Source organism: Silurus meridionalis, chromosome 12 (assembly GCF_014805685.1).
Source record: "Silurus meridionalis isolate SWU-2019-XX chromosome 12, ASM1480568v1, whole genome shotgun sequence".
NCBI classification, from domain to species: domain Eukaryota; kingdom Metazoa; phylum Chordata; class Actinopteri; order Siluriformes; family Siluridae; genus Silurus; species Silurus meridionalis.
The window spans coordinates 16186990-16202118 of record NC_060895.1 but is presented as its reverse complement, the minus strand read 5'-3'; the positions used below and the strand labels follow the sequence as shown (position 1 = coordinate 16202118).

Sequence of the window (15129 nt, the reverse complement as noted above, 5' to 3'; positions counted from 1 at the left end):
TCAATCATGGTGAGAAATCTTGAACCACCAGCAGGCAGACATGATGGTGCTTCCAATGTTTCACAGACGATGTGATATTCTTTGGATCATCAGCAATTTTTTCTACTTTGGATCATTCTGGATAAATAAGAAACAATCGAGTGTAAAGTGCTCAATTACTTAGAGCATCTTAAAATAATAGAATAAAATCCAGTGACCCTTTAATTATTGGCAAATAATTCACCTTTAAACTGAAAGGTAATTAATTTTTTTTTATACATTTCACCTCTAGAGATATGGTATTATCAGTACTGTTACTTACAGTCGACACATTATGTTTTGCCTTTGCATTATAAAGCTCTCAAGTAATGTTCATTGATGGGTATAATTAAAGACCGACATGTGCTACATATGCCAATTATACTAAGCATTGAAGAGTTAGATTTTTACAAGGATGATGAAGGGATAGTCCAATCTGTATAACACTCTCATGTAGAGAAGAAGGTACAATAGGCAGGCAGTTTATATAAAATATCAAAGTCTGGCAAATGTTATTACCATTTGAGTGAACATTCCAAAAGCCATGCAAAATCGTCTAGGGGTCCTAGAGAAAGAACATCATCCAGCCACCCACATACAAAGTCCTCCCCTAACTCTATGTTCACTGAGTCAACACAGTCTAGGTTATGTACGTACAAGGGCATTGGGACGGCTGCGGTCTGCAGTAACTGAGGAATGTGGGTAAAAGTCAAGGGGTATGGGTCAGCTGAAGCACAGGTTTTGTCAGTAGAAATAACATTTTAAAAGAAAGAAAATGGAAGGGGTAAAAGTACAATAAAGACAGTGCTGTTCACAGCACATAAACTGACATCTTTTTATTTGGGACATTTTTGATTTTGTATAATATTAGGTTACAATTTTAAAACCTCATTGAAAGAGCAAACTCTTGTAGGACATTGTTTGGGAAATTGTTCCATATTAACTATATACAATTACTGAGATTTAAAAAAAAAAAAAAAAAAAAAAAAAGGACAAAAACAATCCCAAGTTTACTGTATAAGATTTATGTAATACTAAAATGTAGAATAATTATTCTTACATTTATTAATAACAAAATCTCTCTTTAAGACAATTTCATTGACCAAGCAGAATATTAGGGACAGTATCAGTTTAAAAATTGTTTTTAATTTATTTTAAAAGTTTTAATCAGTTTAAAAATATAGTGAAGAACTTTTGCAGGAAACAATGTAGAGTTTTGTCAGTAAATAAAAAAATCTGAACTCTGAAGCTTTAAAATTTAAAACAAAAAGACACTTCGGTCACACAATGCACGTATGCGGTGTGTTCCATGGTTTGTTTCAGAGAGTGATTGTTCCACCTAGGGCTGCAACAACTAATTAATAAAATCGATAATAATAGATAAGGAAATTTGTTGTCAACGAATGCTGTTATTGATTAGTTAGGCTGCTCAAGTTACAAGTTAGCGTGACAACAAGATAATACTGCCGCTTGCGAAATGACGGAAAGTACAGGTGATCTGGCATTAGGAAAAAGTCCCTCCAAGGCAACAAAGAATACTATAACCTGCAAGTTATGCAAAGCTGAGCTTGTGTGACATGGAAGTACCACAATAATGCACGAGCAGATGAAAAGAAAACACGATGGTGTCACGGATGAAGGCAGCAGAGTAATTGTTTAAGCAAAAATGGTCAAAACAATGTTATATATTTAATATTGATTTTTTTTATGCATGGTTGTCAACTTGCCATCTGCAATTATGATTAAAAACAACATGTTGATTTGCACAAATTGCTTTATCTTGCATAGTCAAATATTTGTTTGTATGGTTTACTGAAAGAAACAACCCAGCATGAGGAAATGTGTTTAAAGGAGAAATCCCCCATGCACTTCTCAACTTGCAGCCACTACAAGCTTTAAAATTTCTATAAATAAAGATAGTTTAACTCGATATGTGGTTTTCGCATTTTTTTTTTTTTTAAGTATTTATACATAAATATATTTATTTAGTATTAGGGTTTAATATAGTTATAATAAGCAAAACATCGGAGTAAGAAAATGGTGATTTTTTTTTTTTTCAGATTAATCGATTAAAATTGTTATTTGGCAATCATTTAATTCCAAATAAGCGTTATTACCGCTACCTCTTCTGCAGGCACAAGTCTGTGCCTGGCTTTATAAGGTCAAGGTTTAAATCTGCAAATACATGGACCTAATGCAAATAACATGATTTAGACCAGAGGGAGGGAAAAGCTTCTGATAATATGCAACAATCATGGGTTAAAATGCGCTTTGGAAAACAGATTTGCTTCTCTGCAGTCATTGCTGCCAAAAAGCATATTCTGGATTAGGAAGAGAAGATTCTTTATTTGAAAAACTAAAAAAGCCCTCCCCAAACATTTTTTCTTGTTGCAGCTGTCAGAAAATCACATAACGTGCATGCAGATGCATTTGGCCAGCTTTTTAAACATGTCCGATCCCACACAGTGGGACAAAATCTGCATGTTTAACATCATTAGCTACGCCTCAGTCAGAGGCCTATTGATTACAGCTAATTAAGTAGCTTAACATGGCTTTAAACCCACGTAGAAAAATTATCCATCATCCACCCAAAGCTTATGATCAGATTGCATTGTACAACATGTACAATTAAATATATTGTTTCTTTTATATCAGTTCTCATTTTTCATGTCACTTGACTCCTAAAGATTAGCAGAATCTACATAGTAGACAACCAACAGGTCAAGAAGACTGGCAAAAGAATTTGCTTAAAATATTAGCATCAGTGACGGAAAAAGATGTCCTCTAAATAAAGGCTGCTCTGCTGGAATGTTTTGTCTATAAAGATGGTCCAATACAAAATATATTTTTGTAGCATTCAAGAATAGCAGCACTTAGCATTGTACAAATATTATAGTGACACCAAGTATCCTCATGCTCAGCGTGTCGGGTATCATTATGGCCTGTGTTAATGTCTCTAAGAAAACAGCAAGGTAAAATGCTGAATGATAATGCACAATATGATATTTTAGGACAATGTAATCATTTGCAATTGAGAATTGCTTCTCCCTGGAGAAAACAAGATCTACATTTGGAAGTGTGGTACACTCTTTAAGGGTAGATCTGTGCATGCATATAGACTGGAAATTAGCTGAAACGAAACTAAAAGATAAAGCAACATAGTATGTGGTAGTATTCTCCATTGATATCTTTTTCATACTTAAGCCTTAGGGGGAAACTGTGTAGACAGATATTTACAGAAAGAATCATCAGCGTCGTTCCATTCACTGTGATGACCTTAAAACAAATGACAAGAAGTAATTTGAACTATGTGTTGAGTTTAATATCAAACATTTTAATCGTTATCATGATTTTATCTTTGATTGCAAGAAGATTATATAAGCAAATTTCCTTGTTTTTAGCTTTTCTCCCCAAACTGTTTACGGCAGCAAAAGTAAACGTGTAAATGATGGCACAGAAGGTCTCAGAAGTGCATTTATTTCATTCTTGCTAATTTCCTGACCAATGATCTTTGTTAAGACCGTTAAAAGCTTCAGATTTATCCGCTGAGGCTTGGCCTATTTTCTTTTTTTTTTTTTGGCCCAAGGGTGAACTATTGTTTAGCAGTGTACAGATGACAGCCAGTACTATGATAAGCAAAGTATTAAGTTACGGTGATATTTCAATGTGTAAATACAACCAAGTGAATGGACTCTCACTGTGCAGATCTGTAATTAACCCAAGTTTAATGGCCGGTGATAAATGACGCACCTTGCTTCCCCGCGCTTCCGTCTCATTCCATTTCTTCTCTGCCTAAACATAAGCAGCTTAATTCTTTTTATCCCAGTAAGTGACAACGCTCTTTCTTCACAAGTTTTACAGGCAGTTTCGGCTCAGCCTGTTTGCAAAGGCAGACGAGATGCCTGTAGGGTTTGCTAAGGTGGGTGTTAACAGCAAGAATGGTTTTAACCACCGCCTTTAGCACAACAGCTTGCTGACATCACGGTGAACCAACAGTGCGCTGGCTGTTTTGGAACCGGTTTGTCTTGTTGGCCAACATAGTAACTGCCAGAAAGACACAATCTAACATGAAATCGTACACAGCTAGAGGTTTACGTCTTTGCAGAGTGTTTTGAATCCAGCGGATTAAAAGTGGACTCGCCTAAAGAAGAGGCTCTAATAATTTGCACTTTTATGAATCAGGGATTTTTTCAATTTGTCAGTTCAGTGAATATACTGAAAATATTAAAGTCATAGGCGCCTCCGAGCATTAGCAAAGCTTTTGTTGAACTTCTTGGCACCAAGATGTCAGACTTTGCAACCTCAGTGCAGGTCACAGCCAGCATCGAGCAATCAAGGTTGAAGCTTAGTCTTCATTCTCACACAGATCTGTGAAATACTGTATTGCTATGAACAGTATTGAACCACGGATGGAAGAGAATTGCTGTATGAGTATTATAACACCAGACGCATAGAGTGTGTCATAAATTTACCACCTTGACTCGAGTATGGAAGCTGTTGCGCTTCTGTTTTGAGTCAAGGGTGATGTTTTTCATAGTGCTGTGAAGTCCAGCAGTAGAAACATACATGCTTTCATTGCTTCAGGCAGCAGACTACTGGCACCAGCAGAGAAACTAGTAGTCTGTCACAGTATCATTCCTTTCCTCTGTCTCTCCCAGTGAGCTGTTTTCTACATTCCTCCACAGCACAGTAAAAAGACCTGGCGTGCCAACCTGCTAGTATTACTCTGCTTTGTTTTCTAGTGTATGTCAAGTAACTCTAGAAAAGGGGTATATCGAACAGCGAAGCAGACCTACAAATTTGAAAAAATGCTAACAAAACAGCAATGGCAACTCTTGGCGAAAATAGCTACAGCTGCACAGAAAAACAAGCCAGAAAGAGGAAACAAACAGGGAGCCATTTTTTTAAGCTAAGAAAGTACCACTGGGAAATAAGCTTTCTGGAAAACAAAAGTCCCATCAAGATCCAAACCCAAAACCAGAGATTTATGCCTGACTTTTTACAGTGATGTGGAAAAAGTTCCAACAAATCCAGAACACTATGTTGATTTCCTCCTGTTCAGCCCTAATCCCAGGACAACTACTTGCCTTCGGAATAGCTTCAGGCCCAGTGCGGTCAAAACCTCTCTTTTGACCTCTAAAGACTCAATCTAGGATCTGCGAAGCAACAAGGCCTACCCTATGGAAGACTACAGGAAGTGTGACAAATTAGACTAAGAAAGAGAGAGATAGTTCATATTGCTAAACATCATCAGATTTTTGTGTCACAGCAAAAGCTAGTCAAAATCACTGTGAGAATAAAACTGCATGAAGACAACATGGTTACTCCTAACCACCTAACCATGGGGGGGGAGTGTCAGAAACATGAACACACAAAAGGCAATACCAGACAATCAGCATTCCAGCGTTGACATGTTTCATACATTCATTTTTTTTTTTTTTTGACTTGATAAAACTCATCTGTTCCTCCCTTCAGGTCCAACATCCAGAGTGAATAAATATGTGTGGAAAAAACTTTACCTTTACCTGACTTTTGTAATCTTTTAATATTTTATGTATATATATGAGAATACAAATAAATTAATCTCTCGCCATTTTACTCTTGCACACACAATGCGCTTATTTTGGTTTGCAAGACTACAACCATACATACTCCTGGTAGATATGTTTATGAAATGGTAATCATTTCCCAAATTATCTTAAATACCACATAGTTGAATATCAATGGCCACTTCCCTGATCATACAGCAATAAAAAACTCTCCAGATGATTATGCTTCCTGTCTGTCCTGGCAAGAAACTGGATATGAGCTGCTGGAGTCATGTCAACCATGGAATGAACAGGAAGCAAAATAGATAAAGTTTATTGCTGGTTAACATGATTATATAATGACAATATTGCAATACATTAGGTCACAATATACCTTTCTTTGTTATTATGGGTATCATCAGTTATTTTTGTATTAATTACAAACTCTAAAAGATGTTACAATTTATTCAATCTTTATTTTCCTTTGCTGTGCAAATTTATTCTGCAGCTGTTGAACAGAAATATCATTACACACGGGGTTTTTAAAAATCAGCAAAAACACTACAATTTTCATGGCTATAATTACGGTAAAACGTAATTTCCAATTCTGGCAATATGTTATGTTTGTCATTTTCCTCTTCTTTCTTACAGAAACAAAGTTGATCTACTACTTTATATTTAATATAAATGACATTTTGGGCAGTAGTTACAGGAAAGAACCAGTTACCTTGTTCGATGACTTTGAAATACTGAAACTGAAATTTTTCATGCTTTCAAGGTATATTTCTTTTGCAGTCACACTGCTCTTGAGAGTGCTTGAACTGCAGTAAGGCTTAGGTGAAGGCTACAGCAAGAAGCACTACAGTACCACATATCAGTACATGTTCAACATGGATTGTTGTGTCTAACTACATAATCTATACGTTGAATTTCTTCCAGCAATTGTTTTGTCTCCAATATACTGGCATATACACTATGCATGGTGCAGTTTGGGCAGTCACTCTTATTTGCATTTGAAAAAATGGACATGTTGGAATTAAACGAATTAGCAAACGTTTAATCAGAAAATGTTTACCTTCATTCAACAAAAATATTTTCATGTTCATTTCTGAACATTTACATAGCAATATTGATTTGTCTGTTCAAAATAAGATTTACATTCCCCTCAGGTAATCAGTATGTATACAGCTTTACTAAAAACATACTAAATACTAGGACAATTTTTACTACTGTTCTATGAAGCCAAAGAGGTCACCCGAACAGCTGTTTAAAAAAAATATACTAAAGGACATATTGTATCCGGACCAAGTCACTGGAGGCAGGTTCTATCCCTGCAAGAGAGGCAACTACAAACCCGATTGCAGAGATAACATTTTAACAGCTAATGGAGGTGGAACTAAATAAACAGGAATCTATTTCCTCTTGCCCTGCTGGATGAAATGTAATAAAAATTTTAAAAAAGAGAGGAAAAAAGCTTTTTGTCTGTCTGGACAGTACTTGACTTCTTGCCCTATATGAAAGCAATTCATCTTCCATTGCCACTGTGCCTCTCGGTCTTATGGCTGCTTTCCAAAATTACCCATGCCAGTGAGTACCTCATTAGCTATATGGTGCCAGGCTGAAAAGTCATTGCAGAATCGATCGATGCTGCCGTACCCTGGACCCTTACACAGCCGTGCTTAGTCATCGACCGGCGGGCTGGGCAGGCATAAGATAAGAAATGCTTCAAAAATGTCTGTCTTATGTGAGAGCAAATAGAAGTGAAGCATGTCCACAGAGAGCAATCTCTCCTAAAACTTTCATTTAAAAAAGAGAGAAAAACAAATACTCAATTGCATTTCTTCCTTGATTAAATTGTGGTCTCCTGAGTGGTTGTTTTTATGCCATGCTGATGCAATCATCCCACTATTCTGGTCACTGTATTTGTGCAGAAAACACTAGCAGTATTAAAGGACATCACATGGTCAAAAGATACCTGAAACAGTAAGCTCAGCCCATTGACCTCTGAGAAGTTATCATTGCCCAAACTGGAGGAAAAATAGGTAGTACCCTATACTTAAGTTTACTAGTTACACACAAATTAAATAACGCATTAATCATTAAAGACACTCAGAGTAACAAAAAAATAAAAAATATTGTTGCCTGATTTATATGTTGATTTATACATGCTGAGTTTTGCTTCATCAGTCAGTGATCTTGGACACTTCCTAAGAAGAATATATATATATATATATATATATATATATATATATATATATATATATATATATATATATATATATATATATATATAATGACTCTTTACACATTAAAAATTATTTTATTTAAATGTATTATTTATATTTGGCACTTAACTACACTGTACCTAATTTGCATATAATAAAGAGCATTTTATTTAAATGTTGCTTAGTTATTTACCACTGTTGCTAAAATCATGGTTCTGGGTCATGCAAATGTAGAAAATTAATCTCTGTCTGTTGCTCGCTAGTGTGAACCTAGGGTGAGAGATGTGACTTGGCTAATATTTTCAAAGCCTTCAAGCTCATGTGTGATATTTTCTTGTCTATGTTTCCCTTCATCGTCATAAACCTATCTACTCTCTTACAACTAATTAAACCTGCCATTTTTAATTACACTCTGAAATTACAGTCTAACCCTGTCCACCCACTATAACTTGACAGTTATCTCCATTAATTCAAATTCATCATTGATTAGAAATGGATCGTTTACCAGGCAACATGGAAAATCCAAAACAACCCACTGCTTCACAACATTTTCTGTAAAATAAAGACAACCATTCGAAGGAAAACTGAGTCTTCATTGACTGGTATCATGTTGAAACATAAAGAAAAGAGACAAGCAATAATGTTGGGAATATCTCCCACAGAGATGCTGGATAAAGTCAAGTTACTCTCGTACTACAGTCTATTACTTCTGAACATTGGCTCACACACTGGGTTTCTCCCACCTTTAGTTACCAGGGACATCTTGGGTGGACATCCTGTAGGAAATGGTAGCGCTGAAGGGGGGAATCCCACCAGGAGCAAAATTACAGGAGCAACTTAAATGGAAAAGAAGGTCAAGGAGAGAAGACAGAAATATTGCAGGAAGAGGAAAGTAAACATTGCAGAACACATTAGAAAAGCTTTCTATTGAGTTTAAAAATGTAACTGAATAATACAAAGCCTAAGCAGCTAGAGAACAGGGCGGAAATAAGTGGTGGCTATGACAACAGTCTTTTCATACCTGTTCACATTTTTGGCGTGAGCAAAATTTCCAACACACCTGCAATACAGATCTATTGGATGGGGTGGAACCAGGGCTTGGCCTGTGCCTGAACATATCCTTTCCCCTTCACTCCATTTCAGCACTCTGTTCTTTCTACTTTTGCACTTACTACCCATTAAAGCCCCTCTTGTCCACAGGTAAAATGCTGAGTCAGTATGAGACACACTCAGTGTCATCAAGTGAATGCAGAAGGGACAGATTATTGACAAAACTCATTATCCAATCCACTGCACCAGCACTGCTACAAAAAAAACAGGAACATAGAAAGTGTCCGCCTTTATCGCCCTCTAAAGCACCACTGCTGGGTTGAGATTTTGGCCCGTACATGTTTCTACTACTTGGCTGACACAAGGAAAGCAGCACTGCAAGGGCGGCCATAGCTACACAACGTTCGCTGCGAGTACATCACCATGGACACCATTCTTTAAAACAACATGGCCCTCCATTGTTGCAAAGACCGATGGCGTGTGATTTGAAACACTCCGACAATGGAAAGCCGCTTTTCTTTGGAGAAGAGTGCGCGCGCTACCCCTCCCCCAAAAGAACCAGTGCAGATGTGATCATTTGTGGTGAATGCGTACACCAGCTCTAATCTGGTCTTTTGGGGCTGTGATACCCATTAAAGTCGTATGACCATCGTTGTATTGATTCTAGTGTCCTCTGAGCTTTCTAGTAGCCTTTTCGGAGCATTATCGACTGTTAATGTTGGTTCATATCGAATCCCCTTGTTGCTCCCCACTCCCTGATAGTACTAAGTTATCAAAAGATTCGAGGGAGGAGGTGGTGTCAGGAGAACCCATATAACTCCAGCACATGTCTTAATGGAAATTTAGTTCCTTATTACCAAATGCAAGCTTCCATCCAGCGTAATCCAGTTTCGAACAAGGCAGCTATTCAGAACAGGAGCGGTGTAATCTGGTGTAGATATTCTAAAGCAGCTAAAATTAGGTCTTCGCTTGATCAAACCCAAGCATTTAATTAAAATCACCACTTTTTACATTAAGTAAACCTTGAAAAACATTCATGTGCATTAGAATATCAAAATATATGATTAGGAATGTCTCAGGTTAATGGAAGCCTATGAGCAGAAGTGTTGGATGGATGAAATTGAGACTAGGCAAAGGCTGTCAGTGAGGGTACGGTCAAGACTTGTATGGACTAGATTCACAAGCCACCACCTGCTTTCATAGAATGAAAACCGAAAGACTCCCTGACCTGAATGGCAAAGCTTTGGCTCACTTAAAAGTGAAATCACAAAAACACTTACCAGGTTATTGATTATGTTTGAACCACTTAAGCATTTATAATACATGATGTTAAGGACAGTCGAAAGAACATAATATAATAAGAGGTAATAAGATAACTTGGATCAACAGGAACACAGTAGATCTGTATAGTAATAATGATTTGCAGGATTATTCAGTTTTTATTAGGTTGGTTTCTGCACCAAAGCAGCTTCATGGCATATTTATTAACAAAAACAATATGGAACAGATTTGCTGGCCAATAAATGGTTTCATTAATGCTGAAGTCAATCCCTGAAGCTTTAGTTGGTGACTCAGTATGACAAAGTTCTTTGCACCACTAAAGCTAGTCGACAAACAGAGCTAAATGGTTGTAAACACTCAAATCTGGGATGCCTGGCTAACAGAAGTTCACACAAGCAAGGAATAAATATAAGCAAGATACAGATAAAGATGAGGAATGAGAGATTAAACTTACATAAGCCCCTGATTCCTTTTATCAAGCATTTTCATCAGGATACTCAGAAAGAAAAGCTGTTCTTAGAACACTGATTACAATGGTGGATGCAGTAATGTTTAAAAAAAAAAAATTATAATAATAAAAAAAAAAAAGACACTTACATTCCCTCTTGCAACCTATTTAGAACTACAGCTGGGTGGAAAATCATTTTTGAAAATGAACACGCTGTACAAACTATGTGCAGTGCTGGAAGGTCATTTACAATAAAGCAGCAACATGCTGTTAATATTCCACCTTCATGGCTCAAAGTTGTGTGTTTGCTGTAACACAGAGCCAACCAGAGAGATAAAAGATACGACAAAAATATGCAAGTGGTAAACAAGCTTCCGTTTTATTGTGAAATTCAAACTAACCATTTTAGCCATATGTCATTTGGTTCCTATTCTACAGAACATGCCAAAAGCATGGGTGTGGTCAAGTAATGGAGATCAACACCTTGTACCACCAAGTTGCTTGTTGAAGAGGCAAAGAATTTTAATAATATTCCCAGGTCAAACATACACATGAATTTTCCTAATTATTCAATACTATTAATAGCAGATTTTTTTGTTCTCTTGATTGGAAACATGATGAAAAAATCTTAAACTGAGAAAGTAAAGCACTTTCCCCTCTATTTTTAAGGCCAAATGTTTGGGTTTTATATGCATGTGTGTAAACTGACAGAAAATTACGAAAGAATGTGACAATAAATTTGCTGAATTTATTCTTGAGTACCCCTCCCACACACACACACACACACACACACACACACACACACACACACACACACACACACACACACATTACACCTATTCCAACACCTTATGTTGTATTTTCATTACATTGCATAAGAACCACAACAGATTTTCTTTTAATGAATGCTTGGCCAGATGGGAGAATATGGTTAAGCGGTCTCACTACGCACTCTCACACACGTATCTTATAAAAAAAATAATAGAGGAACAAAGCTAATTAACAGTATTTGCATTAAAAAAGGAACTCGACAGTAACTGTTGTTCGAGGATATTTCCCACCACTGAACATTTCACATCATTTACAATTGCACAACTGAAGCAAAGCTCACTTTCTGGTACACATGGATTAGGCATACTACTGGGGGAAAAACTAGGCAGACATTCCACTCTCCCTTATCCGTCATTCCTGATTTGATAAACTTTTGACAGTTTGACCTTAGCCGAGGAACATGGACTCGTTTCTGCTCCGTTAATTCTGGTCAACAAATTCCACAGGCTTTGACGTGCAAAACTCCTCTCCGTGTTCCCTCAGAGCTGCATGGCCGCCAGTAAACCATATTTAGATACTGTGCAGGCCAAAGAGTCTTTAAAATGACACGGATGTTTACAAGAACTCAACACTCATTCATTCTGCGTAGACTTTTGGACCAAATGCAAGTTATTAACCAACATCCAAAGTCTAAGGCCATGCTACTGAAACATTATCTTGAACAAACCCACACAAACACCTGCGCACGGAACATAATGCCGAACACAGTGCAACTCGGGGGAAAAAGAAATGGCACCTTTCAAGAGACACGCTGTGACCTTGTGAATAGAAAGCAGGATATTAAAACAGTGCGGCCTCGTTCGGAGTGAGACGTGAGGACCTTGGCCTGAAAGCAATGCACCATAAACTCTCCAACCAGAAAACAAAATTCCTTCGACTTTTCTACTCCCTTCGGCATAAAAGCCTACAGTTGGAAGATTTATTGGTTTCACACAGTGAGTGATTGAAACCTTTCCAATATGTCTATAGAGGAACAGGGAACTTTGTTGACAGAGAAAGAGAGTTTGTCGTCTAGGGGACAAACCATTTGCAATTGACAGACAGTTCAAATCATCTCAAATCGACTGAATTTCATTCTTTTTATCTTTGACACACTGATAATTGTACAAGGCCTGGGAAAAAGAAAAACATGATAAGTGATTTACAACAGAGCTGGAAACGAACCAGGGAAGAACGTTTTAAACCATGACTCAGCCTGCCTTATTTTTGCATTTATTCGTTTATTTTTTGGTTTAAGTTCACATATCTGTAATAAGGTAATAATCTTCCATCCACATACTAGTAAATGGACTCCATTAAAAATAACAATGGTCCTGCAATGGGCTCTCCTCATCTCCCATTAGTGCACATGACAGCCATGACTGGAAGCACCACTGGTGCTGTTCCTTAAACTGTTTAAACGAACAGATCTCACAAAAGAACTGCTCACACTTAATAGGCACACCGAAAGGATGTAAAACAGCCATAAATGTCGTCAAAGGCCCCTGCACAGCCTCCAAGAAAGAAAAAAAAAGAAAAAGAAAAGAAAAGGGGAATTGCTGAGCCCCAATCCCATAACACACTTCCAACATTGTCTCTCATGTTCACTACATTCACTTCTCCACATTTTATTTCACATGGGGTACAAATACATTCTCGTGCTCAACTCCTCAATAAGACTTTCTAGTTTTATATTTGTTTCGCCTCCGTTTAAACAAAAAACAAACGAACAAACAAACAAACAAACAAATCAAGAAAAGCAAAGGACTCGTACATACCATAGCATTCCTGTCTGTCTTCTCCACTCGTTTTCTTCTGTCCTTTAGATCAGAACAGCAGAAACAACACTTCTCTGTATTCGACTCGCAGTCATTTCATTATCTCCCTTTTTTTTTAGTTGCTCAAGTGTCTCAGTACTTTTCTCTTTAGTAGAAATGATGAATCCAGGAAGGAGTTGGTGGAAGAGAAACAGGCAGAATCAAACAGAGAAGAAAAACAAGCCGGATCTCTGCCTGTGTTTCTGCTGGGAAAGGAGGGGGGCGTAGAGAAGGAGGGAGGGGGAGAGAGAGCAAGAGAGAGAGAGAGAGAGAAAGACTGGTATCGGGTGTGTGTGTTCCCTGCGCCCAGCTCGCTCTTTCCACCACTTCTTATTTCCTTTGTTGTTCCCCAAAAACCATCCCGACTTGTCCGTGTCTCAGCCGCCGGACGCTTCTCTACAACTCTACTGCGACCAAGTGTACAATGTATCCGCGGAAATCAGACCCGTGCCCAGAGCTGACGCACCGCACAAAACAATCATTTCTGGCTGAGTGTGTGTGTGTGTGTGTGTGTGCGCGCATGAACGTGTGTGTGTGTGCGCGTAAGTGCGGGGTTTTTCAGCTTCCCAATAATGGCGGATCCTCTCCCGTTCCCAGACTCTCCTCCTCTCAAACTCAAACACACACACACACACACACACACACACAAAATAGGAAACGAATACACAAATGCACAAAGACCATTAAACGTTGCATATGTGCACAACTATTGACCGTTTAAAGAATATTAACAGCAATAATATTAAAAGAAAAAAATATATATTTGTATTAATGTTAATAGCATTTATTTGTTGCTTGGATGGCTCCTTTATTGTTTATACCTTTAATGAGTGATGGTTGCATTGAAAGGCAAATAATAATAATAATTATTATTATTATCAACATCATCAATACTGATGTTATGTCTCTTCTTGCTTTTATTGGCTCTTCTTATATGTTCACATTTGCATTATTTCATCACTAAATTCAAGTTTTTTGTTGCTCTACTTTTTTTATTTCGTTTATTCATTTCTTTTGTTATTATTTTCTGCATTTTACACTGTACCTTAGGAGACCCCCAATCTCCATTTATTATGGCACTTAAATTCTGCCATAATCAATGGCACAAAACAGAGGTCAGGATTATTGTCCCTGAGGCTCTGCTGGTTATGAAAATTAAGTTTCAGAATTCACATGTGTTTTACAGCCAAGGACATTAATCATTCTGAAGAGCTGGAGAGAGCAGAGCAGTGAGTCACCCAGCAGCCATATGAGTCCTGCTGAGAAGCAATTTAATCACTTATGGTCATATACGTGATCAGATACCATATGATCACAACATAAACCCCCTTTCTGTAATCATCATCATCATCATCATCATAACTAGCAATGGTACTAGTTCAAAGCTCCTAATAATAATGTTTTCAGGTTTCTCCTAAGCTTAAATTTAACTTCACAAAAAGACAAAAGTTTGTGGACACCTGAGCATAAGATTTGTGTGTGCTTTTTAAAGATCCCATTACACATTTGTCCCAATTTGCTGTTATAATAATCTTTATTCTTCTGGGAAGGTGTTTTGCAAGAGTTTGAAATTAAATTAGATATTAAAGCTGAGGATAAAGAGGCATTTAAAAAAATCAGTGTTATTGTGCTATGATTTTCCAGAAAGCCTAATTTAGCCTGCCTGTGTGTGTGTGTGTGTGTGTGTGTGTGTGTGTGTGTGTGTGTGTGTGTGTGTGTGTGTGTGTGTGTGAATGGTTTGATAGATTTATTTTTTCACACCAGGTTTTAGAAAAAAAAACATCATTGTAATATCTAATGAAACAAAGCACTACTAATTCCTTACTGCATTTTACACTTCCACGTCCACTAAGATTTGTGTCAGATTGCTTTGTGTTATAATTTGGATTAGACATAAACAAAAAAATCAGGAAACAATAGAGCTACAATGATGTAAATTAAACTGACCACAC

At 37.2% G+C, this 15129-nt stretch overlaps 1 protein-coding gene across 1 annotated transcript in view; it reads right to left on the bottom strand.

The window, feature by feature from the left end:
- Nucleotides 1-13699, bottom strand: part of arhgap35a (Rho GTPase activating protein 35a) — a 65310-nt gene extending 51611 nt beyond the window's left edge. Inside the window, 1 exon segment of the mRNA XM_046862662.1 lies at nucleotides 13139-13699. The gene's annotated coding sequence lies outside the window, so the exon portion shown is untranslated.
- Nucleotides 13700-15129: the final 1430 nt, after the last annotated feature.